The sequence below is a fragment of the Ovis aries genome, chromosome 5 (genome assembly GCF_016772045.2).
Source record: "Ovis aries strain OAR_USU_Benz2616 breed Rambouillet chromosome 5, ARS-UI_Ramb_v3.0, whole genome shotgun sequence".
Classification (NCBI taxonomy): domain Eukaryota; kingdom Metazoa; phylum Chordata; class Mammalia; order Artiodactyla; family Bovidae; genus Ovis; species Ovis aries.
This window is the reverse complement of record NC_056058.1, coordinates 54,046,941-54,072,707: the sequence shown is the minus strand read 5'-3', so window position 1 is coordinate 54,072,707 and position 25,767 is coordinate 54,046,941.

Sequence of the window (25,767 nt, the reverse complement as noted above, 5' to 3'; positions counted from 1 at the left end):
GTTCTTCTAACCATGTAACAAAAGGATTTCATTTATTCTAACAGGGCCGATTGATATTACATGCTAACCCTTGAGTCAATCCATGTGACCATAGAAATGTCAAGCATAAATTGACTTGTTCCAATTAGAGTGTGCCTCTGAGGCTGGAGATGGATAAATCTCCACAGTGCATGGCTATTCCATGGCTATTCCATGGCTATTCCATGGCTATTCCATGGTGAGGGATGGATGAAACAGAGGCTGGTGGGTCCACTATTTGTTTCAATGTAGCAGTGTTGACTTCTATGGGGATAGTGCGTAAAAAGCACTCTCATATCCATGCCCTCACTTGATTTCCAGAAGAACTCTTGAGTAAAGAGGTATAAGTAGGATCATTTCCATTTGATGGATGAGGACACTGAATTCAGTGTGGCTAAGTTACCTTGAGCTCATGTTTATTCTTTAACTCCAGGTTCAACACTTTCTAGACACTTGTTCATTTTGTTACAATAACTAGTTCAAAAGTTGAATGATTAAGTCAAAATACACATTTGCTATCATGTTGCCCAAAGAGACTTGTAGTATTGAATTTTAAAACTTTTGCTATCCTATTATTCCAAAATGGTAGCAAGTAACAGTAGACAATGTTACCTAGGGATATAAGGAAGAGTCTGAAATCACACCTGCCTTGGTTGGCATCTTTGTTTTCAAATAGCCTCTCAGTTAAAGGGTAACAGACAGAGAGTCCACTTTCTATATTTGCCTTAGAAACTTGCTGCCACCTTTCTACTATTGTGATTGGTAGTTGTAATGTTTGAGTTCTCCCAAGACATCAATATAGGAGAAAGCCTAAATGCCAATATGCCAGGAGAGCTAGAGACCATCTAGAAACTTTCCAGTGTTCAAGGGCAGGGTTCTGTGTGACAGTTTGCCAGTAGTCTCAGAAGAATAGAAGATTCTTGAATAAAAATTCAAAGAGAAAAATTTCCAAATTGGAAGAAAATCCTTTCTTGGGAGGCTTGCTCACTTTGCTTCTCCTAATAATATCTTTTCACTATTTAATATAGGGTTGATGGTTATAATAGGAAATGGCTGGACTGAGAAGGAATTGTGAAAATATTACAATTGGAGGCTGTAAGATTTAGTAATAATTAACCCCTAAAGCTGGTCTTAAAATATTCAATTGTTAGCTTTCACCATGCCATTGAATGCCACCATGATGTCAACAATGTTCCTAAAATTTTTGTGGTCATGTATATTCTTTTTACTCTTTTCTTAGGATCTTAAATAACTTATACGTTTATGTGGCATGGACATGGAGATGGTGGTTCTAGAGTTAGTAACAAACCTACAGAGTAGAACATTTATACCATATACGTATCTACAGATAGATATGCCTATCGTAAGATGGAAAGGAATATTCATACTAGAGAAAGGAAGAAGTGAAGTCGCTCAGTCATGTGTGACTCTTTGCAACCCCATGTACTGTAGCCTACCAGACTACTCCACCCATGGGATTTTCCATGCAAGAGTAGTGGAGTGGGTGGCCAAGTTCTATAACTACTGGGCAAAGCCCTTTAGCAAATGGTGGATGTAGGGGAATGTATCATTCCTCTTTAACAAATTAAGCATAGCAAGGGATTATATATACAAAAAATAATAAAATACATTGGACTTTATTTAATAATAAGCATTTACATAAATTCCAAACCCAATGCAGGGGTCCCCAGTCTCTGGGACCTAATGCCTGATGATTTTAGGTGGAGCTGATGTAACATTAATAGAAATGAAACATGTAATAAATGTAATCTTGAATCATCCCCAGACCATCCCCCTAACTCTGGTCTGTGAAGAAACTGTCTTCTGTGAAACTTGTCCCTGGTGCCAAAAAAAGTAAGGAAGAGGGATATACTTGACCAAACAAAAGTCACTAGCAACTGAATGTAGGTAAATGTCAAATATGGGGTGTTGTTAAAAATGTTAGAGAAAATCAGAAGACTGAAGCTCTCAAAAAGGTGTTCTAGAGGAGATACGATTTTGTGTGAGAAATTCATGAAGGAGCAATCCCCAGGCAGGCAATAAGTGGGTTAAGTGTTAGTGAATTTGTGGTAAGATGGATGAGGTTTATTTCAGAAGTGTGTTCAAGTCTAAAAATAGTGGGGAAAAAATGGTTAGAGGCCAGCTTGCAATATGCCTTTGACAAGACTGAGCTGCACCAATCCCTTGCTAGACTCACTGCCCAGTGCTCACCAGAAATTCTCTTAGTTCCTGGAGGTCAGAAGTATAGGAACTCATGTCCACTTGGCGTATTTCCAAGGACTTCAAAGCATCATTCTCCCTACCCCACCCCCAACCACACAAACACACACACACTCTTCCCCAGGTTACAGCTCCTATTCTGTTCTTGGTTAAGATTTTTTTTTTTTTTCCTAGTCACACAGATAATTTGAAATTTTTCTGCTAGTATTTCTGGGCTTCAGGTACAGCATTTTTCTTAGCTGGTAGCTACCATGAATTTTTGCTGCAGATTAGGACTTATTATTATTTTTCCTTGCTACTCTACTCTTTTTCATGTTGCCACGCTGTTACTGTAGAATTTAAACCAGGAATGCATTTAGATAGACAGTTTCTATGGAAAATACAAATGAAGATAGAGTCACAGCACATCTAATTTGCTGTGCACAGTTGGTGTTTGATAAAGGGCTGTAACTGAGAAAGATTCAACTCCTGTTTTATGCTATCTTATCATGGCGATTATCATGGAGATTAACAGAAGCAAGACAAAACAAAGCCTTCATTTCTGGGGGAAAAACAAGTAAGTATGAGTAATAGTCACGAAAATAGAAATGACATTAATGAAATGGTGCTGATATTTTGAAACTGGTTGTGTCTAAATGTAAATTAGCATTTTGTTCAACACCTGAGCTATTAATTAAAATATCTAATCTAAAACCTTAGTCAGGTTTTAAAATTATATTTATTTTTAATTGATTGATTGCTTTACAATATTGATTTCTCCATACATGAACATGAATTAGCCATAGGTGTACGTATGTCCCCTCCCTTTTGAACCTCCCTTTCACCTCCCTCCTCATTCCACGCCTCTAGGTTGTCACAAGCCCCGTTTGAGTTCCCTGAGTCATACAGCAAATTTTCATTGGCTATCTATTTTACATACAGGAGTGTATATGCTTCCATGCTACTCTCCCCATTCATCTCGCCCTCTCCTTCCTCTCCCCTGCCCTTGTCCGTAAGTCTGTTCTCTATGTCTGCACCTCCATTGCTGCCCTGCAAATAGGTTCATCAGTCCCATCTTTCTAAATTCCATATATATGCGTTAATATATGATGTTTCTTTTTCTCTTTCTGACTTACTTCACTCTGTATAATAGTCTCAAGGTTCATCCAGTTCATTAGAACTGAGTTAACTGCATTCCTTTTTATGGCTGTTTACTCAGTTTTGAAGACGCTTAAAACACAAAGGCAAGGATGGAGAGAGTAGAAAAATTGGATAATTACTTAGCTATGACAAACCTAGATGATGTATTAAAAAGCAGAGACATCACTTTGCCAATGAAGATCTATCTAGTCAAAGCTATGGTTTTTCCAGTAGTCATGTACAGATTTGAGAGTTGGACCATAAAACAGGCTGAGTGCTGAAGAACTGAGGCTTTCAAACTGTGGTATTGGAGAAGACTCTTGAGAGTTTCTTGGGCAGCAAGAAGATCAAACCAGTCAGTCCTAAAGGAAATCAGTCCTTAATATTCATTGGAAGGACTGATGCTAAAGCTGAAGCTCCAATACTTTAGCTACCTGATGTGAAGAGCCAACTCATTGGAAAAGACCATGATACTAGGAAAGATTGAGGGCAGGAGAAGACCATGGCACGGGATGAGATGGTTGGATGGCATTGTCGACTCAATGGACATGAATTTGGGCAAGCTCCAGGAGATGGTGATGGACTGGGAAGCCTGGCACGCTACAGTCCATGGGGTCACAAAGAGTAAGACATGACTTAGCCACTGAACAATAGCAACAATTTACATTAAAAAAAAGAAAACTCTAACCCTTTACTATTCCGTGGAGCTGACAATTTCTTCAAGATGAGTTCTGCAAGTCCTAGAGGGACTCCTTTTAAATTGACCATGAGTATGTGACCTCCTTGAGAACAGCATTAGAGTGAGGCTGGAGGCATTCTGTCTTTGTTTGCCATTACCTCCAAAGGTCAAAAAGCATTTCTAAAATCCCTCCTTGTCCATACTAACCTTTTTATGAACAAAATTCAAGATAGTAGCAATTTTCCAAACTCCACAGAACGATTAAAGTATAACTTAAATTTTCTTTAATATTTCAAAAGTTGTTTTGAATGGAGGTTTAGAATAGTCACTGAGAATAGAGAAAATGCAGAGATAACTTAAAATGAATATATAAAATCACTTGAGATTATATACTTTATTATTAATACTTTCCTAGAGAGTATTTCAGTCGTTTGTTTCATTATCAATAAATGCATACATAATACCCATGCATTCATTATTTGCTAGTATATAATTATTATGGAAGAAAGGTAGGAACAAAGGAAAGAAAGAAGGCTGACTGAAGGGAAAGAAGGAAGAAAGTAAGGCAGGCAGGCAAGAAGGAAGAATATGATTTGTTTCAAGTGTTTTTCGAAATACTATCAATTGGGTGATAAATAGATCAGACCTAGTCCATACTGTTTTGGTGTTGACCATCTGGTGATGTCCATGCGTAAAGTCTTCTCATGTGTTGTTGGAAGAGGGTGTTTGCTATGACCAGTGTGTTCTCTTGGCAACTCTATTAGTCTTTGCCCTCCTTCATTCCGTATTCCAAGGCCAAATTTGCCTGTTACTCCAGGTGTTTCTTGACTTCCCACTTTTGCATTCCAATCCCCTGTAACGAAAAGGACATCTTTTTTGGGTGTTAGTCTAAAAGGTCTTGTAGGTCTTTATAGAATCGTTCAACTTTAGCTTCTTCAGTGTTACTGGTTGGGGCATAGACTTGGATTACTGTGATATTGAATGGTTTGCCTTGGAAAGGAACAGAGATCATTCTGTCATTTTGAGACTGCATCCAAGTACTGCATTTCGGACTCTTTTGTTGACCATGATGGCTACTCCATTTCTTCTGAGGGGTTCCTGCCCGCAGTAGTAGATATAATGGTCTTCTGAGTTAAACGCACCCATTCCAGTCCATTTTAGTTTGCTGATTCCTAGAATGTTGACATTCACTCTTGCCATCTCCTGTTTGACCACTTCCAATTTGCTTTGATTCACGGACCTGACATTCCAGGTTCCTATGCAATATTGCTCTTTACAGCATCGGACCTTGCTTCTTCCTCTAGTCAAGGCTATGGTTTTTCCAGTGGTCACGTATGGATGTGAGAGTTGGGCTGTGAAGAAAACTGAGTGCCAAAGAATTGATGCTTTTGAACTGTGGTGTTGGAGAAGACTCTTGAGAGTCCCTTGGACTGCAAGGAGATCCAACCAGTCCATTCTAAAGGAGATCAGCCTTGGGTGTTCTTTGGAAGGAATGATGCTAAAGCTGAAACTCCAGTACTTTGGCCACCTCATGCAAAGAGTTGACTCATTGAAAAAGACTCTGATGCTGGGAGGGATTGGGGGCAGGAGGAGAAGGGGATAACAGAGGATGAGATGGCTAGATGCCATCACTGACTCGATGGATGTGTGTTTGAGTGAACTCTGGGAGTTGGTGATAGACAGGGAGGCCTGGCATGCTGTGATTCATGGGGTCGCAAAGAGTCAAACATGACTGAGTGATGAACTGAACTGAACTGAGTCCATGCTGCTAAGTTGCTTCAGTCATGTCTGACTCTGTACAACCCCATAGACTGCAGCACACCAGGCTCTGCTGTCCCTGGGATTCTCCAGGCAAGAACACTGGAATGGGTTGCCATTTCCTTTTCCAATGCATGAAAGTGAAAAGTGAAAGTGAAGTCGCTCAGTTGCATCCGACTCTTCATGACCCCATGGATTGCAGCCTACCAGGCTCCTCCATTCATTGGATTTTCCGGGCAAGAGTACTGGAGTGGGGTGCTATTGCCTTCTCCGTACTGTTATAAAATGTCTAGTTTTGATCACTGCTTTTTTTTTAACAGAATCAGTTCAGTGCAGTCGCTCAGTCATGTCCAACTCTTCGTGACCCCATGGACCACAGCACACCAGGCCTCCCTGTCCATCATCAACTCCCAGAGTTTACTCAAATTCATCTCCATTCAGTTGGTGATGCCATCCAACCATCTCATCCTCTGTTGTCCCCTTCTCCTCCCACCTTCAATCTTTCCCAGCATCAGGGTCTTTTCAAATGAGTCAGCTCTTTGCATCAGGTAGCCAAAATATTGGAGTTTCAGCTTCAATATCAGTCATTCCAATGAACACTTGGGACTGATCTCCTCTAGGATGGACTCCTTGCAGTCCAAGGGACTCTCAAGAGTCATCTCCAACGTCACAGTTCAAAAGCATCAATTCTTTGGTGCTTAGCTTTCTTTATAGTCCAACTTTCATATCCATACATGACTACTGGAAAAAAATAGCCTTGACGAGACAGACCTTTGTTGGTAAAGTAATATTTCTACTTTTTAATATGCTGTCTAGGTTGGTCATAACTTTTCTTCCAAGGAGTAAGCATCTTTTAATTTCATGGCTGCAGTCACCATCTGCAGTGATTCTGGAGCAAAAAAAAAAAAAAAGTCAGCCACTGTTTCCACTGTTTCCCCATCTAATTGCCATGAAGTGATGGGACCAGATGCCATGATCTTTGTTTCCTGAATGTTGCACTTTAAGCCAACTTTTTCACTCTTCTCTTTCACTTTCATCAAGAGGCTCTTTAGTTCTTCACTTTCTGCCATAAGGGTGGTATCATCTGCATATCTGAGGTTATTGATATTTCTCCTGGCCATCTTGATTCCAGCTTGTGCTTCATCCAACCCAGTGTTTCTAATGATGTACTCTGCATAGAAGTTAAATAAGCAGGGTGACAATATACAGCCTTGATGTAATCCTTTTCCTATTTGGAACCAGTCTGTTGTTCCATGTCCAGTTCTAATTGTTGCTTCCTGACCTGCATACAGATTTCTCAAGAGGCAGGTCAGATGGTCTGGTAATCCCATCTCTTTCAGAATTTTCCACAGTTTATTGTGATCCACACAGTCAAAGGCTTTGGCATAATCAATAAAGCAGAATTAGATATTTTTCTGGAACTCTCTTGCTTTTTCGATGATCCAACAGATGTTGGCAATTTGATCTCTGGTTCCTCTGCCTTTTCTAAAACCGGCTTGAACATTGGAAGTTCACAGCTCATGTATTGCTAAAGCCTGGCTTGGAGAATTTTGAGCAGTACTATACTAGCATGTGAGATGAGTGCAATTGTGTGGTAGTTTGCGCATTCTTTGGCATTGCTTTTCTTTAATATTCGAATGAAAACTGACCTTTTCCAGTGCTGTGGCCACTGCTGAGTTTTCCCAATTTGCTGGCATAATGAGTGCAGCACTTTCATAGCATCATCTTTTAGGATTTGAAATAGCTCAACTGGAATTCCATCACCTCCACTAGCTTTGTTCGTAGTGATCCTTCCTAAGGCCCACTTAACTTCACATTCCAGGATGTCTGGCTCTAGTTAAGTGATCAACCATCATGATTATCTGGGTCATGAAGACTTTTTTGTACATTTCTTCTGTGTATTCTTGCCACCTCTTCTTAATATTTTCTGCTTCTGTTAGGTCCATATCATTTCTGCCCTCTATTGAGCCTATCTTTGCATGAAATGTTCCCTTGGTATCTCTTAAGTTTCTTGTAGAGATCTCTAGTCTTTCCCATTCTATTGTTTTCCTCTCTTTCCTTGCAGTGATGACTGAGGAAGCCTTTCTTATCTCTCATGCTTTATCTCTCCATGCTATTCTTTGGAACTCTGCTTTCAAACGCATGTATCTTTCCTTTTCTCCTTTGCTTTTCACTTCTCTTCTTTTCACAGCTATTTTTATGACCTTCTCAGACAGCCCTTTTGATTAATTGAATTTATTTTCTGGGGGGTGGTCTTGATCCCTGTCTCCTGTACAATGTCACAAACCTCTGTCCATAGTTCTTCAGGCACTCTATCTATCAGATCTAACCCCATAAATCTATCTCTCACTTTCATCGTATAATTGTAAAGGATTTGATTTAGGTCATACCTCATACCTGAATGGTCTAGTGGTCTTCCCTTCTTTCTTCAATTTAAGTCTGAATTTGGCAATAAGGAGTTCATGATCTGAGCCAGTCTTTTCCCGGTCTTGTTTTTACTGACTTATAGAGCTTCTCCATCTTTGACTGCAAAGAACATAATCAGTCTGATTTTGGTGTTGGCCATCTGGTGATGTCCAACAGAATAAAATACTTGAATCCATGTCTGTTAATAACTAAATACTATACATGCCATTCTATGAATACCACATTGTATGTATCCACTTCCCTACTTAAGAGACTGTTTTGGTCCTAAGTTTTGATTTTTATGTAGCAGTAAAAGGTTTATCCTGGTAAAGAAAGTTCATAACAACTCTGATTTCCTTAGGACAGATTTCTAGAACAGGATTACTGGGCTAAACTTTCTAAAGGTCCTTTGTTCCAACTTACAACATACTTGGGACAGGAGAATTCAGAACATATATTCTCAGGATGCTGTAATTCAGACCTCCATCTGTCTGTGTTTTGAAGGAGGAAGGGAAAGGCAGATATCTCTATAGTTTGCAAGGCTAATAGGTATGAGAGTTCTTAGTTTTTATTAGGACATTGTTGTTTATTAGTGAAACCATCTCTCTGCCTGTACAGTCAATTGGAAAGGTTGCAGAATCAGAGTAGCATTCAGCTATTTTTCTGCCTCATTCATATAATGAACAAGGAACTAATTAATTCTGACATTTGAAAGGGTCTTTGATGCCACAATTAAACTAAAATAAAAACTCCAAAAATAACTGTGTATGTGTAACTTTGGAGAGGGTAATTCTGATGTCATTTTACTCAGATTCACAGCTTCCACTGAAACCTCATTTATACTGCATGTGATCTTGCCTTCAAGGTAAGAGGCTTCAGTTTAAACACTCAAGGACAGCAGCAACATGATCAAAACACTAGTTGGGATAGGCGGATACTTGATATGGTGGGCAACCAGCCATGCTCTATTGCCATATGGAATTCAAGAAAAACTTTTTTATGAACACTTTTTTTTCAGTTGAAACATAGCTGCTTTATACTATTATGCTAGTTTCACATATACAATATAGTGATTCAATATTCCTATAGATAGTACTCCATTTGTAGTTACAAAATAATGACTATATTTCCTTGTGCTGTACTATATATTTTTACTGCTTATCTGTTTTATACTTAGTAGTATGTACCTCTTAATCTGCTACCCATTTTCGGCCTCTCCCTGCTTTCCACGCCGCGCTGGTAATCAACACTTTGTTCTCTGTATCTGTGAGTCTGTTTCTGTTTTGCCACTTGCATTTACTTTCTTATAGATTTCACATATAAATGATAACAGTATTTGTCTTTCTCTGACTTATTTCACTAAGCATAATACCTTCCAGTCCACCCATGTTGTTGCTCATAGCAAATTTTCATTCTTTTTTATGGTTGAGTAGTATCCCATAGTATATATGTACCATAGCTTCTTTATCCATTCATCTATTGATGGATTAGGTTGCTTTCAGGTCTTAGCTATTATAATTGTGCTGTTATAAATACTGAAGTGAATGTATCTTTTTGAGTTAATGTTTTTGTTTTTTTTGAAATACATCCAGAAGTGAAAATGCTTATCATTGTGGTAGTTCTAGTTTTAGAGTTTTTTTTAAGAAAACCTATTCTCAACAGTGACTACACCACTTTACATTTCAACCAATAGTACACCATGATTCCTTTTTCTCCACATCCTCACCAACATTTGTTATTCATAGACTTTTTGATAAGAGCCATCTGACAGGTATGAGGTGATATATTATTGTGGTTTTGATTTGCATTTCTCTCATATTAGCAATGCAGAGCATCTTTTCATGTGTAGGCCATCTGTATATCTTTGGGAGAAAATCTTCTCAGGCTTTTCAGTTTTTAAATTGGGTTGTTAGTTTTTTTGATATTGAGTGGTATAAGCTATTTATATATTTTGTGTATTAATCCTTGTTGGTCATATTATTTGCAAATATTTTCTTCCATTCAGCAACTTGTCTTTTTGTTTTAATCATTGTTTCCTTTGCTATATAAAAGATTTAAGTTTAATTAGGTCCCATTTGTTTGTTGTTGCTGTTATTTCTTTTGCCTTAAGGAGACTGATGCCCTCCCATCCCCACCCACTCCCAGTTGCTTATGATTATGTTAAAGAGTCTTCTGCCTTTGTTCTCTTCTAGGACTTTTATGGTTTCAGGTCTCCCATTTGGGTGTTTACTCCATTTTGAGTTTATTTTGTGTATGGTGTAAGGAAATGTTCTAATTTTATTGTTTTACAAATTGTTGCCCAGTTTTCCCAGCAAGTTTTCTTGCCTGTTATTTTATTTTATTTTTGTATATGAATCTTCCAAATTCATTCTATGAGGCTACCATTACCCCTATACCAAAACCAGGAAAAGACACTATAAGAAATTGAAAGCCAGTATCTCTGATGAATATAGGTGCAAAAAACAAATCCCTCAATGAAATGTTAGCAAACATAATCCAATATATGAAAAGGACCATATACCATGATCAACTGATATTTGTTTCAGGGATGCAGGGATGGTTCAATATTCTCAAATCAGTCAATGTGATAAACCACATTAACAAATGGAGGGATTAAAGTCACATAATTGTCTTAGTAGACACCAAAAAACATTTGAAAAACATAACATCCATTCATGATAAGAACTCCCATTAATGTGGATAGAGAGTGAATATATCTCAACATAGTAAAGGGCATTTATGACAAGCCCATAGTCAACATAAAAGCTGAAAGCCTTCCTGCTAAATTTCGGAAGAAGACAAGGATGCCTACTCTGGTGACTTCTTTCTAACATAGTATTGGAAGTCCTAGTCACAGTAATCAGTCAACAAAAAGAAATTAAAAAAAAAAAAAAAAACAACAACAAACTTCCAAATAGAAAGAGAAGTAAAAATGTAACTATTTTCAAATGATGTGATACTATACATAGAAAACTCTAATGTCTCCATAAAAAAAAAAACCTGTTAGAACTAGTAAATGAATAAAGTTGTAGGATTGTACTGTGGTTTTATTAAAGTAGTCTCAAATGGTCCTTCACAGCTGAGTAAATGAATTGAATATTTGAGTGTATATTAAACTAAGATCATACTACTTTTACTCAACCTATCCATAATGCTTGTATGTGTAAAAGGCATTCTCTCCAAGAGGATTATTACTACAGTTAATTCCTAAGTAAGGAGTATTCCAACTTCAGTGTGGTGACCAGAAAGGCTTCTTTGAAGAACTGAAATATTGTCTGAAATCTAAGGCATGAAAGGAGCTACACATGTGAAATATGGGAGAAAAAGTACCCTAGGCTAAGATCAAGCCAAGTGGAAGACCTTAACCTGAAAAAGCAGTTGCTGTGTTTACAGAACCAAAAGGAGGCAGGCTGGTCCATCAATCTCTTTGCCAAAATCTGGTGGGGACCCTGAGTGCAAGACTTGCACTTTGCGTACTCTGTCTTTCCTTTAGCAGCTACAGCAAATCTTGGTAAATAGGCAGGCCTCTATTATTTTTGTTGAGTAGTTGAAGTATTGAAGGAATGGCTATTACGAGTCTTTTATGTAAATTTATATGCATGGTAATATTGCTAACAAACATTGATTCACTACCTTCCTCTCAGCACTAATGTCTCCAAAGGACTTCACTGGGTCGCATTGAATGCCCATTCATCCATTTTCTTGAGAACATTCCTAAAGTGCTCTTGCCTCTATGACTTGGTGACAAAGCTCCCCTTCTAGGAATGCTGAAACACATATGCTTCTGTTTCTAAAATTTCAGCTATGCATGTTCAATGCTTTTAATTTTGCTGTATCTGAATTGCAGCTGTGTTCTCATTATATATATGTGTATTTGTGTATATGAGTATTTGACTCATCTTAAAAAGCATAAATACTTACTAAGCATTGAAAACTTAGTATGAAAATGACCGTATTATATTCAATATCATTCCTATATTTTAAATAGGTATGTATATATTAAAGTATGAAAGTGAAGTGAAAGTGTTAGTTACTCAGTTGTGTCTCTTTGCAACCCCGTTGACCACAGCCCATTAGGCTCCTCTATCAGTGGGATTCTCTAGGCAAGAATACTGGAGTGGGTAGCCTTTCCCTTCTCTGGGGGATCTTCCCAATCCAGGGATTGAACCCAGATCTCCTGCTTTGATGGCAGATTCTTTATCATCTGAGCCCCAGGGAAGCCCATATTAAAGTAAGTGTGTGTGTGTATGCGTGTGTGTGTAAACTTTTTATAAGGGGTGTCTCTTTTACCTTAAAACTATATTCTCTACTACCAAAGATTATCTGTGCCATGCAGCATATCATATTCCAATTCACATTAACTTTAGGCTTTTATTCAATTCCCAACTCAAGCCCCACCTTGTACGGGAAGCCTTTCTTCAGCACTCCAGCTACTAGTGGAATGATGACTTTCAGAGTACTGTTTTTGTATTCTTTTCATTTGTGTCAGGCTGGGCCCGGGAGAAGAATGCAAAGGGATCAGACAGAGCGGCCTGCACGAGCCTTTACTGTTCAAGAACCAGTAATAGGTTGACAGACTGTGGCTTCATTGCATTGTATTGACTTCATTGCATTATATTGGCTTCAGCACTCAAACACCTTCAATGAGGTCTTTGAAACTGATGTCTTCTGAGAGTGACTCTTGTCATATTGGGGTTGTAGACTTCTTCAGAAGTTCTTGATGACTGAATTTTCTCCTCCAGAAAGAAAACACATGTAGCATAAAAGTAGGTACATAGTTTAAGGTTGTTTAAAAGATCCCAAGAAACCCATCAGTTGAAGTCTATTTCCAGGTGTTAGTGACCCCATGTTAAAAGCAACAACAAAAATACCCAACCCTGACAAATAACTAGCATTCATTAAGAGCTTACTGTGTTCTAGACCTGGTACGCAATAATTCACATGCATTATCGCTTTGTACTTTTAAGTTTTCTCACAATCCCCTATGGTGCATTCTATTGATTATCTCTATTTTATAGAGAGGAGAAAGCAAGATACAGAGAGGAAGTTCAGTAATTTTGCTGAAGGCCAACTGCTGGGAAGTTACAGAGGCTGATTTTGTACTCAGGCAGTCTGAATCCCTCCCTTAGCCATACTCTCATTGCCTTTCTTCACTGTGTTACTTTCCCCTAGTCATGATGAGAGGTGACGAGCACATTCACTTCGTGAGGGAATATGCTACCAGAAACCTGGGTGATTGACAAGAGCACCAGATATTAATGTTACAAATTCTTCCTTCAGTAATGGAAACTATCCATTCTGAAATACACAGAGAATAAAGATAGATTTGAAAAAGCCCACTTGGCAAAATTTCTTACCTGGAAAATCCCATAGACAGAGGAGCCTGGTGGGCTACAGTCCATGGGGTTGCAAAGATCTGGACACAGCTTGAAGCAACTGACAATGCGTGAGCATGCAGGTGGTAGTGAACACCCTCCTTACTACTTCTTACCCAGAAATTTGCTTAATGTCTGATTTCTAAGATGAAGTTTTAAAAAAATAAAAGAATAAAATTTGCTTTCATTCTCATTGTAACATATTCTAATTTTAAGAGATCACAGGTTAATTAAATTCATTTTAAAACAACTTTTGGGTACTACCTTAATTAACCTTCTAGGTTTCCTTGTTATTCCACTCCTTTTCAGTGCTGTCAGTTTCCCAGGGTGAGGGCTAAAACTCCTCACCTTGTCAGGTAGGCGAGGAGGGTGGGAAATAGCATTTGTTCCTTAGTTTCATTAGAGAAGCTCATTAACTGTCAGATAAAGCACAGACAGTCCATCCATAGAGAACAGCAACACCAGTGACATTTATTACATGGCTAGTGTTCAGAGGCTCCTTAGAAACCAATTTTCATTCTTACAGCTCCTGTCCCCACAATGGGACTTCTCTAGGATTCATAAGCAAGCCTGATCAAAATGTAAAGTGAGAAAGAACAGATAAAAGGTCTTAGATAACTAAAGCACAAAACCAGCCCCAAAGACTCATGGCAGAGATAAAGCAGCAAAACTTTTAACTGCTTCCCTTTATACCTGGGTATTATTTACACAGCTTCAGTAGTGTTGCTGTTTTGTGGTTTTCCTGTGACTTCACAAAGTCAGTGGGCATCAGAGCTGTTTGGTTGATGTCCCAAAACAGTGGAAACTGACACTGGTTTTCTGAATTGACCACTATATTCATATAGTGAATCTATTTTCCCTATTAATCCTAAAATGCTTCCAGACAACAAACTTGAATGAGGACTTGGCCTCATGTTTCACATGCAAGAGCTCTGTGCAGTGAACCAGGCAATCCTCTGAAAGCATTTATGCTCTTTAGCAATGTCGTGAGCATTTTATTCTTTTAAAAAAGTATCAGAAAAGGGTCCTTCTCCAAACTGATCTATAGTTTACCCAGAGAAATGGATATTGAATGAAATCAGTATCCATTTTTTATTTCTATAGAGATGATATCCTCTAAAACCTGACCTCTAGTCCTCATTTGCCATCAAACCAACTGTATTATTTTCCTTACCTACAGTGTGACTATACTGCATGGCATTTATAGTCTGGCTAGAAAACCATGTAGCTTTCTGGTTATGTATAGTTTTATATTAATCTTCATTACATTATTTTACAAACCCATGAACTAGGTTATGATTTTCCTCATTTATAGAGGAGTAAACTGAGACACAGAAATGTGAAGTAACTCTCCTAAAGGTGCCCATTTAATAAATGCAGAAGGCAAGCTATGAACAGATTCTGTTGGCTTAACCAGAAGACTGTTCCTAAAGTCTTTTCTAGCTCTAACAGTCTATGATTCAAAGCTCTATGAATTGCAATTTTTCTTTAATTTACTTTAACCACTGGCTAGCCTGGTGGGGGGCTTAATAAAATATAACACTCACAACTTATTTCTCAATCTCCTCCAACCACTTCTATTCACAAAAGAACATGACCATGGAACAAAGCTAGAGGACCCAGTGAACTCCCAGTGTCCACTTGGTTACTCCTCAAGTCTCAGAAGAGCAGAGGACTGAACCAGAAAGTGGGATAATTGCTCTATTATTTAAAAACAGTTTCAAGGAAGTATCTCTAACTTGAAGGAAACATGAGTCAATAAGTGAAATTTCCTGAAAAAGATACCTCAGAATAGAGGTTTTTGAATTTTGAAAAGGAATTAGAATTACCTGTGGAGTTACTAGAAATGCATATTCATGGGCACCACTATAGAGATTCTGATCCAATATATGGGGCTACTGTGTCTGAATTTTTATCAAGTTCTCTAGATCTGATGTAATTAATGTTAAAAAGGAACTGTCCTAGAGACTCCCTGGAGTCCATTTGAACTGCTATGACAAAATACCATAGACCCGTTAACTGATAAGCAACAGAAATTTATTCACCACAGTCCTGGATGCTGGGAGTCTGTAGATCAGGATGCCAGTGTGGTTGGGTGAAGGCTCTCATCTGTTTTCACACTTTCCCTTTGTATCCTCACAGAACCAAAAAGGCTAAGAATCTCTCTTGTGTGTGTGCTCAATCGCATCCAATTCTTTGCAACTCCATGGACTATAGCCCACAAAACTCCTCTGTTCATGGAATTTTCCAGGCAAGAATACTAGAGCAGGTTGCCATTTCCTAGTCCAGGGGATCTTCCCAACCCAGGGATCGAACACGCATCTCTTGTGTCTCCTGCACTGGTAGGCAGATTCTTTATTACTAATGCTACTCTCTATGTTCTCTTTTATAAGACACTAATCCCACTCATAAGGATCCAGTATCCAGTCTCATAGCTTAAGCTCCTCCCAAAGACTCTAATTCCTAATACAATCACCATTGGGGTGTTGAGATTTCAACATTTGCATTTTGTGGTGCCATAAACATTGAGATCATAGCAGGCAGTGTAGCCAATTGTTCTTAAAATAGTTCCATGCTGTATTTGAGGTCTTTCCATAGATGTTTACATTCTTAAATCAAACTTCAAGGTTGATATATTCATCTTCTTTTTTGACATCTCTACCTGGCTATCTCTTAAGTCATCTCATATTTAGCATCACAAAATTCTTGATTTTATTCTCCCCTGAATATTGTTCTCCACATCTTCCTCAACCCAATAAATATAACTACTAACAATGTGGTGATTAAAATAAAAATCAGTAACTCTTCCTGTCCTACCCATATTTTGACCTTCCTACCCTCCATCTCTTCCTCCAACTCCTAATCTACTTCCAAAATAGATCTTTCATTTGTTTACTTTTCTCTATTGCCAATATCATCATCTTAGTCTAAGTCACTCTATATGTCACCTGGACTTCTGAAGTAGGGTTCTCACTGGTCTTCCTGATTCCAATCTATCCCCTCCAATTGGCCTTCTACATAGCAGCTAGTGATTTTTCAAATGTTAATCAGACCACAACACTTGAATCACTCAAGTGTTCACACAAGTGTTCCACTTGAATCACTCTAATGGTCTCTCATTGCAAATAGAATTCATACTCCTTAGTATGGCCTGCCAAGCCATGAAGGGTTAGTCCCCACCCAGCTCCAGACATACCAGCTTTCCAACAGCAGGCAGGCTTTGCTCTTCCCTCTGCCTAGGTTGGTCTGCTCATGATGCCATCTGCAAGGTTTTCCCTCTAAATCAGTCCTTCTGATCCTTTAGATCTCAGTTGAATTGTCAACTCAGATAGGTGGTCCCTGACTTCTATGGACCCTTTCAACCTTGTGATCTCTTCCACAAGCTACTGTATTTCCCTCATATCATTTATCACTATCTGAAGTTATTTGTTTATTGCTGATAGAATGTAACCTCCATGGAGTCAGAAACCTCACATGTCTTGCCTTCTTTTGTTCCTCAGTGCCTAGCACCCTACCTGGCACTTAGCAAAGACCTGATAAATATTTGTTGCATTTAAATCCAGAGTTAACAAGTTGTTTGGATATTTCCTTCTTTAAAAAATATGTAAAACTGAGATTATGTGGTGAAAGGTATAATTAATGTAGAAGGTAAAATTCTAGAAAAACAAAAGAGTAGGTTTTGTGAAGTATATCTCCTTTGTCCCTTAAAATCCCACACAATAGAATCTTTTAAACTAGGATAATCGATCCACATTAGTCCCATCCATGCTGATTATGTCTAATCCACACTCATTTCTTAACTTCTGGCTCTGTTTTCTCAAGGCAGAAGGCAACTGACCTGATTCATAACCCAGCCCACTGTGCTCATGGTGGCCTCCTCAGCATGGATACAGTGGGTTCACTGAACATAATGAAAGGTTCTTGGCCCTAAGCAAAAACAAATGATGATGAACCGTTTTGTGCTCTCCTCTGGTGTGAAACTCCTCATCTGTTATTAGCTCACAGAGCATCCTGTTGTGGAAATGTGATTGTACTTCCAATGATCAGATGAATGAAACATGGATGGATTCCTCCAAAGGCTGCACGGGGGTAATTCTCTCTGCTTAAATGTTATAGACAAAGTTCAAATTCTTTCAAACAATAGAGTGTTACTTTTTTTTCCCTTAAGACCTCACATTTAAGAATCAGCTCAAATATAAATCCCTTTGAAAGCTGACACTTTGCAGTGCAAAAGACTCTAGCATGCTCTAACTCTACACCAAACAGGTCAAGGAAAAAAGTAATACCTAAGAATCTTTTTATGGTGGCAGTTATTTTGGGGTGGTTGTTTTCTTGGCCCCAATGCATTTTTCCTTTGTCTGGTAGGAAATCTTGATTTTGCTTTATCAAAGAATCCTCTCCTAATGCTTAGTCCAATAATTTAGCTGTGATAGATCCACCCTGGATATAAGAATGAAAACAGTCCATAAACTGTTCCAATCAGATTGTTTCTCCCTGGAATTTTAATCTTGAGTAGAGTAACTCAGTTATTGAAAATGGTAGTATGTGATGGTTGTCCAGAAGAGTTTCAGTGGTTCTGTTTCTAAAGTTTCCAGAACTCTTGGCTCCTTGTGTTTTCAGAGACCTGTTTCTTAAGCTTTTATTTCCATTGTAAGCTATTTCATGTTATTAAATTTGTTCTTATTATCTACTGACACCCAGCAAACCTCTCCAGAATATAGTGACATAAAATGATTTTTTAAAAAATTTTGTGGTTCTTGAAGTTAGCAGCAACTGAGATTCCAAGATGGATCAGTGGTAAAAAGTCCGTCTGCCAATGCAAGAGATGAAAGAGATGTGAGTTTGATCCCTGGGTCAGGAAGATCCGCTGGAGTAGGAAATGGCAACTTGCTCCAGTATGCTTGCCTGGAAAATTCCATGGACAGAGGAGCCTGGTGGGATGCAGTATATGGGATCACAGAGTCAGACATGATTGACTGACTAAGCACAAGTTAGCAATTAGGGCTTGGCACAGAGTAAATGGCTAGTTTCTGCTCCAGCATGACTGGGACATCAATCCAGTAGCTATTGTCCTCCTGTAAGAGTTCCGTAGCTACCTCCTACTGCTGTTGTGGCAAACTTAAGTGATGTATCTGCTTAAAACCCCAAGTGATGCTAGGCATCTCCAGGTAAGCAGTTCATCTCTCCAGTAATTGTGTATTATGGTAAAAACTGATCTCTCATTATTCACTCATAGTTTTTCATTATATTTAGTGCTATACCATAAACCTTGAGTAACACCATGAGACCCATATGAAATGCCATTAATGATGTTAGAAATGCTCCCAAGAAGCAGAGAAAAGTCATGACACTACAAACAAAAGTTGAATTGTCAGATATGCACTGTAAATTGAGGTCTGCAGCTTCAGTTGTCCATCATCTCAAGATAAATGAACCCAGCTAAGTAAAAAGGTGAAAGGAAATTCGTGAAAATGTCGCTGAAGCTATGGCCATAGGTACAAACCCCACGCATTTTGTGAAAGACCTTTTATATCTTGTATCAAAAATGTGGGTACAAGATTGCTGTAAGAAATGCATGCCTATAGATTCTAATAAAATCTGAGGAAAAGTAAAGTCTTTCCATGATGACTTAAAGAAAAAAGAGAATGAAGGATCTAAAGCCGGAGAACTGAATTCTAGTGAAGGATGATTTGATAATTTTAGAAAGAGTTTTAGCTTTAAAAATGTCAGGGTAGTGGAGAAGGAGCTTCTGCTGGCCAAGAAACAGCAAATAAGTTCACAATGCCATTAAGAATGAGAAGGCAATGGCACCCCAATCCAGTACTCTTGCCTAGAAAATCCCATGGACGTAGGAGCCTGGCAGGCTGTATTCCATGGGGTCGCTAGGAGTTGGACATGACTGACCGACCTCACTTTCACTTTTCACTTTCATGCATCCAAGGAGGAAATGGCAACCCACTCCGGTGTTCTTGCCTGGAGAATCCCAGGGATGGGGGAGCCTGGTGGACTGCCATCTATGGGGTCGCACAGAGTCGGAATTAGCAGCAGCAGCAGTGGCCATTAAGAAAATCATGTAAGGGAAAGGATATCTGCCTGCCTGAATAGGATTTTAATGCAAACAAAAGTAACCTATTTTTGAATAAAAATGCCACAAAAGACATTTAGTAGTAAGGAAGAGAAGAAAGCACCAGGGTTTAAGACAGGAAGGGATAGGGTAACTCTACTGTTTCGTATAAATGCAAGCTGATTTTTGATCATGACTGCCCATACCTATAAAACTGTTAACCAATGAGCCTTGAAGAAAAAAGATAAACACGAGGTGCCAGTCTTTTGGTTGTACAGTACAAAGGCCTGGACAGTGATAATCCTTTTCCTGGATTAGTACCAATGATGCTTTGTCCCTGAAGTCAGAAGTGACAGTAAGGGGCAGCATTTTAAAGTTCTTTTGATTTTTATATTAGACCACGCTCCTAGCTACCCAGAACCCTATAAGTTCAATACTTGGGGCATTGAAGTAGTCTACTTGCCCTTAAATGCAAAGTCTCTAATTCAGCTTCTAGATCAGGGGTTCATAAGGACCTTTAAGACTCTTTACACAAACTACAAAGATATCATGACATAGATAACCACTATGGTGTAATCACCCACCTAGAGCCAGACATCCTGGAATGTGAAGTCAAATGGGCCTTAGAAAGCATCACTGAACAAAGCTAGTGGAGGTGATGGAATTCCAGTTGAGCTATTTCAAATCCTAAATGATGATACTGTGAAAATGCTGCATTCAAAGTGTCAGGAAATTTGGGAAAATCAGCAGTGGTCACAGGAATGGAAAAGGTCAGTTTTCATTCCATCCCAAAGAAAGGCAATGCCAAAGAATGTTCAAACTACTGCATAATTGCACTCATCTCACATGCTAGTAAAGTAGTGCTCAAAATTCTCGAAGCCAGGCTTCAACAGTATATGAACTGTGAACTTCCACATGTTCAAGCTGGTTTTAGAGAAGGCAGAGGAACCAGAGATCAAATTGCCAACATCTGTTGGATCATTGAAAAAGCAAGAGGGTTCCAGAAAAACATCTACTTCTGTTTTATTGATTACACCAAATCCTTTGACTGTGTGGATCACAATAAACTGTGGAAAATTCTGAAGGAGATGGGAATACCAGACCACCTTACCTGCCTCTTGAGAAATCTGTATGCAGGTCAAGAAGCAACAGTTTGAATTGGACATGGAAAAAAAGATTGGTTCCAAGTAAGAAAAGGAGGATGTCAAGGCTGTATATTGTCACCCTGCTTATTTAACTTATATGCAGGGTACATCATGCAAAATGCTGGACTGGATGAAGCACAAGCTGAAATCAAGATAGCTGGGAGAAATATCAATAACCTCAGATATGCAGATGACACCACCCTTACAGCAGAAAGCAAAGAACTAAAGAGCCTCTTGATGAAAGTGAAAGAAGAGAGTGAGAAAGTTGGCTTAAAACTCAACTTCAAAAAAGATCATGGCATCTGTTCCCATCATTTCTTGGCAAATAGATGGGGAAACAATGGAAACACTGACAGACTTTATTTTGGGGAGCTCCAAAATCACTGCACATGGTGACTGCAGCCATGAAATTAAGACACTTATTCCGTGGAAGGAAAGTTATGACCAACCTAGACAGCATATTAAAAAGCAGAGACATTACTTTGCCAACAAAGGTCCATCTAGTCAAAGCTATGATTTTTCTAGTAGTCCTATATGGATGTGAGAATTGGACTATAAAGAAAACTGAGCACCAAAGAACTGATGCTTTTGAACTGTGGTGTTGGAGAAGACTCTTGAGAGTCCCTTGGACTGCAAGATCTAACCAGTCCATCCTAAAGGAAGTCAGTCCTGAATATTCACTGGAAGGACTGATGCTGAAGCTGAAGCTCCAATACTTTGGCCACCTGATGTGAAGTACTGACTCATTGGAAAAGACTCTGATTCTGGGAAAGATTGAAGGTGGCAGGAGAAGGGGAAAACAGAGAATGAAATTGTTGGATGACATCACCAACTCAATGGGCCTGAGTTTGAGCAAGATCCTGGAGCTGCTGATATACAGGGAAGCCTGTTGTGCTGCAGTCCATGGGGTTGCAAAAAGTTGACATGACAGAGCTACTGAACTGAGCACATATTACTCTGTGTGTTCTAAGAGGATTTTCAACAACATGGAAGACAACCCTGATAAAGAAAACATCATGAAAGTCTAGAAGTCTCTACCAGTGGAGATGCCATTGTTTACTGAAAAGTCTGTGAAGGCCATCTAGCCCCAAACAATAAATTCCTGCTAGAGAAAACTGTCCAGATGTTATAAATGACTTTACAGAATTTACAATAGGGCTAATTAAGGAAATCATGAAAGACTGTGGATATGACAAAAAAAGTTGGAAATGAATTTCAATCGAAAGCCAAGGGTTTCAAGACATGGGTCTTGGAGAAACTGAAGAATTAGTAGACACCACAACAAAGATCTCTTACACAACAGAGAACAAGACAGGATGCATTATCCCTGAGCCTCTGGTGGAATAAGATAACCTAGGGGAACCACCAGCATCCCTAAAGTCCAGCATTGTGGGTTGCTTTGTGAAACCCCCTTTTCTGGTCTTGCACAATGAGTACTGGAGAGGAAGATGCAATATGACTGTGAAGGAGAAAGGGGGAGAAGCTTGAACAGCCAGCACATGGGCCTTGGCAGACCAAGTTCATTCCTGTAGAGTCTGGGTAATAATGCCAACCAGTGGCTTTGCTTATCAGCAGACCCAAGTCAAGCAACCTCTGACCAGTGAATGAGTTGGGAGCAGATCTGCCTTATTTAGATCCTCAAACAAGTTTTGCCAGACCTAGAGCTCAGTTTCTCCACATCCAAGAAAGGAGTTCAATCATAGCCCCATTCACTGTGTGTCTTCTGGCCCCAGATTACTGGGCTGGTGAGAACTCCTGGAAGCAGTGCGGCCCAGAGGCACTAGAGCTGAAAGGTGAGTGGGCAGAGTTGATTATCCCCAGAGCAAAGCCAGTACTGGGTATGGAGTGTTCTGGTATTACAAACAGGCAGGGGGATTAATTCATAGCTAAGGCAGAGGGTAGCTCCCAGACCCTCCCAACCAGAGAGCTTATTTGAGAAACTGAGAGTAGCCTGAAGTGGCCTTTCCCGCTTCACCCAAGTAGGGAGTTGAGACATGACACCACTCACTCTGGAGGGGCCCCATCTGACCAGAAGAGTGGTGACAACTCGTGTGTCTCAGCAGCACTTGAGCCTAGAGATAGGCAGGCAGAGCTATGGGTTTGCAGGACAAAGCCAGTAGCACTGTTTGATCAGGAACTTGGGATGTGGGTCACCTTGAGATAAGAAAAAAAGAGCTTTACCAGGTTTAGAGCTGTTTTCCCACTGTATCCAGGCAAGGAATGTAATTTATAGTTCCACCGACTGCTGAATATAGCCTTTAGCCTGTTCAAACACGGAACTTAACCAATATGTAACACATGGGAAGCTGCATAGCCCATTCAACAGCCCTATGTACAGTGGCATTTTATCAGTCAATGGCTGCTTCCATCTTTGGAGCAAAAGTGGTGGTCTCACCTGACCAGGGAGTTAAGTGAACATTCTGGCCCCATTCAGGTTCCCAAACAATGAGGTGTATGGGCCCTGGATCCTGTTCTTCCATCCTTCCAGAGCACGAAAGGTAATTCATAGGCCCATTTACTACTGAATAGAGTACACAGTCCTGACCATCTAGTAAGCCTAACTAGCGAATCCAGGCAATTGTGGACCCCATCCTACAGCTCCACTCAGGTAGGGAACCAACCAGCAGTCCTATCCAAATGGAGACTTATGAACTGTCAGACAAAGAATTCAGAATAATTCTCTTAAGGAAGTCTAGTGAACTATAAGAAAACACAGATAACTGTTGCCAGTCAGTGACTGCTCCCTGCATCCATGCTCATCATTTGAATAGTTGCCTCAACCAAAAATAGACCATAAAAGCAGAGCCCAGATGCCCAAGGACATTGCCAGCAAACATATCCAAAACCCAAACTGAGCTAATTGGTGAAGAACTGCCTTTGCCAAAGCAAACCTATAGTCTGGGAGAGGAACTCCATTAGTTATGTATAAAGATGCAAATATCAGAAAAAATCAGGTAAATATGATGCCACCAAAGGAAACTAATAAAGCTTCAAAATAAAGAACTGGAGATTTATGAACTGTCAGACAAAGAATTCAGAATAATCCTCTTAAGGAAGTCAAGGGAACTATAACTATAAGAAAACACAGATAACTAAACCAAATTACAAAAATAATACATGGGTAAAATTCAATAAGGAATTCAGTAAAGAAGTTCAATAAGGAAATAGCAACCATCAAAACAAGATAAAACAATCAGAACTCCTAGAGTTGAAATTACAATAATTGAGCTGAAAAATTCAAACAAGAATTTAAAAAGTAGATTAGACAATGCAGAAGAAAGAATCAGTGACCTGGATGATTAGACATTGGAAATTAAAAATTTAAAGGAGAAAAAAGAAAATAAAAGAAAATAGAGATATTTTCGTATGCGGTGTTAGAAAGTGATCTAGTTTCATTTTTTTACAAGTGGTTGACCAGTTTTCCCAGCACCACTTGTTAAAGAGATTTTCTTTACTCCATTGTATATTCTTGCTTCCTTTGTCAAAGATAAGGTGTCCATAGGTGTGTGGATTTATCTCTGGGCTTTCTATTTTGTTCCACTGATCTATATTTCTGACTTTGTGCCAGTACCATACTGTCTTGATGACTGTGGCTTTGTAGAAGAGCCTGAAGTCAGGCAGGTTGATTCCTTCAGTTCCATTCTTCTTTCTTAAGATTGCTTTGGCTATTTGAGGTTTTTTGTATTTCCATACAAATCTTGAAATTATTTGTTCTAGCTCTGTGAAAAATACCGCTGGTAGCTTGATAGGGATTGCACTGAATCTGTAGATTGCTTTGGGTAGTATACTCATTTTCACTATATTGATTCTTCCAATCCATGAACATGGTATATTTCTCCATCTATCAGTGTCCTCTTTGATTTCTTTCACCAGTGTTTTATAGTTTTCTATATATAGGTCTTTAGTTTCTTTAGGTAGATATATTCCCAAGTATTTTATTCTTTTCGTTGCAATGGTGAATGGAATTGTTTCCTTAATTTCTTCTTCTACTTTCTCATTATTCGTGTATAGGAATGCAAGGGATTTCTGTGTGTTGATTTTATATCCTGCAACTTTACAATATTCATTGATTAGCTCTAGTAATTTTCTGGTGGAGTCTTTAGGGTTTTCTATGTAGAGGATCATGTCATCTGCAAACAGTGTAAGTTTTACTTCTTCTTTTCCAATTTGGATTCCTTTTATTTCTTTTTCTGCTCTGATTTCTGTGGCCAAAACTTCCAGAACTATGTTGAAGAGTAGCAGTGAAAGTGGGCACCCTTGTCTTGTTCTTGACTTTAAGGGAAATGCTTTCAATTTTTCACCATTGAGGATAATGTTTGCTGTGGGTTTGTCATATATAGCTTTTATTATGTTGAGGTATGTTCCTTCTATTCCTGCTTTCTGGAGAGTTTTTATCATAAATGGATGTTGAATTTTGTCAAAGGCCTTCTCTGCATCTATTAAGATAATCATATGGCTTTTATTTTTCAATTTGTTAATGTGGTGAATTACATTGATTGATTTGTGGATATTGAAGAATCCTTGCATCCCTGGGATAAAGCCCACTTGGTCATGGTGTATGATCTTTTTAATGTGTTGTTGGATTCTGATTGCTAGAATTTTATTGAGGATTTTTGCATCTATGTTCATCAGTGATATTGGCCTGTAGTTTTCTTTTTTTGTAGTATCTTTGTCAGGTTTTGGTATTAGAGTGATGGTGGCCTCAAAATGGATTAAAGATCTAAATATAAGACCAGAAACTATAAAACTCCTAGAGGAGAACATAGGCAAAACACTCTCTGACATAAATCACAGCAGGATCCTCTATGATCCACCTCCCAGAATTCTGGAAATAAAGGCAAAAATAAGCAAATGGGATCTAATTAAAATTAAAAGCTTCTGCACAACAAAGGAAAATATAAGCAAGGTGAAAAGACAGCCTTCTGAATGGGAGAAAATAATAGCAAATGAAGCAACTGACAAACAAATAATCTCAAAAATATA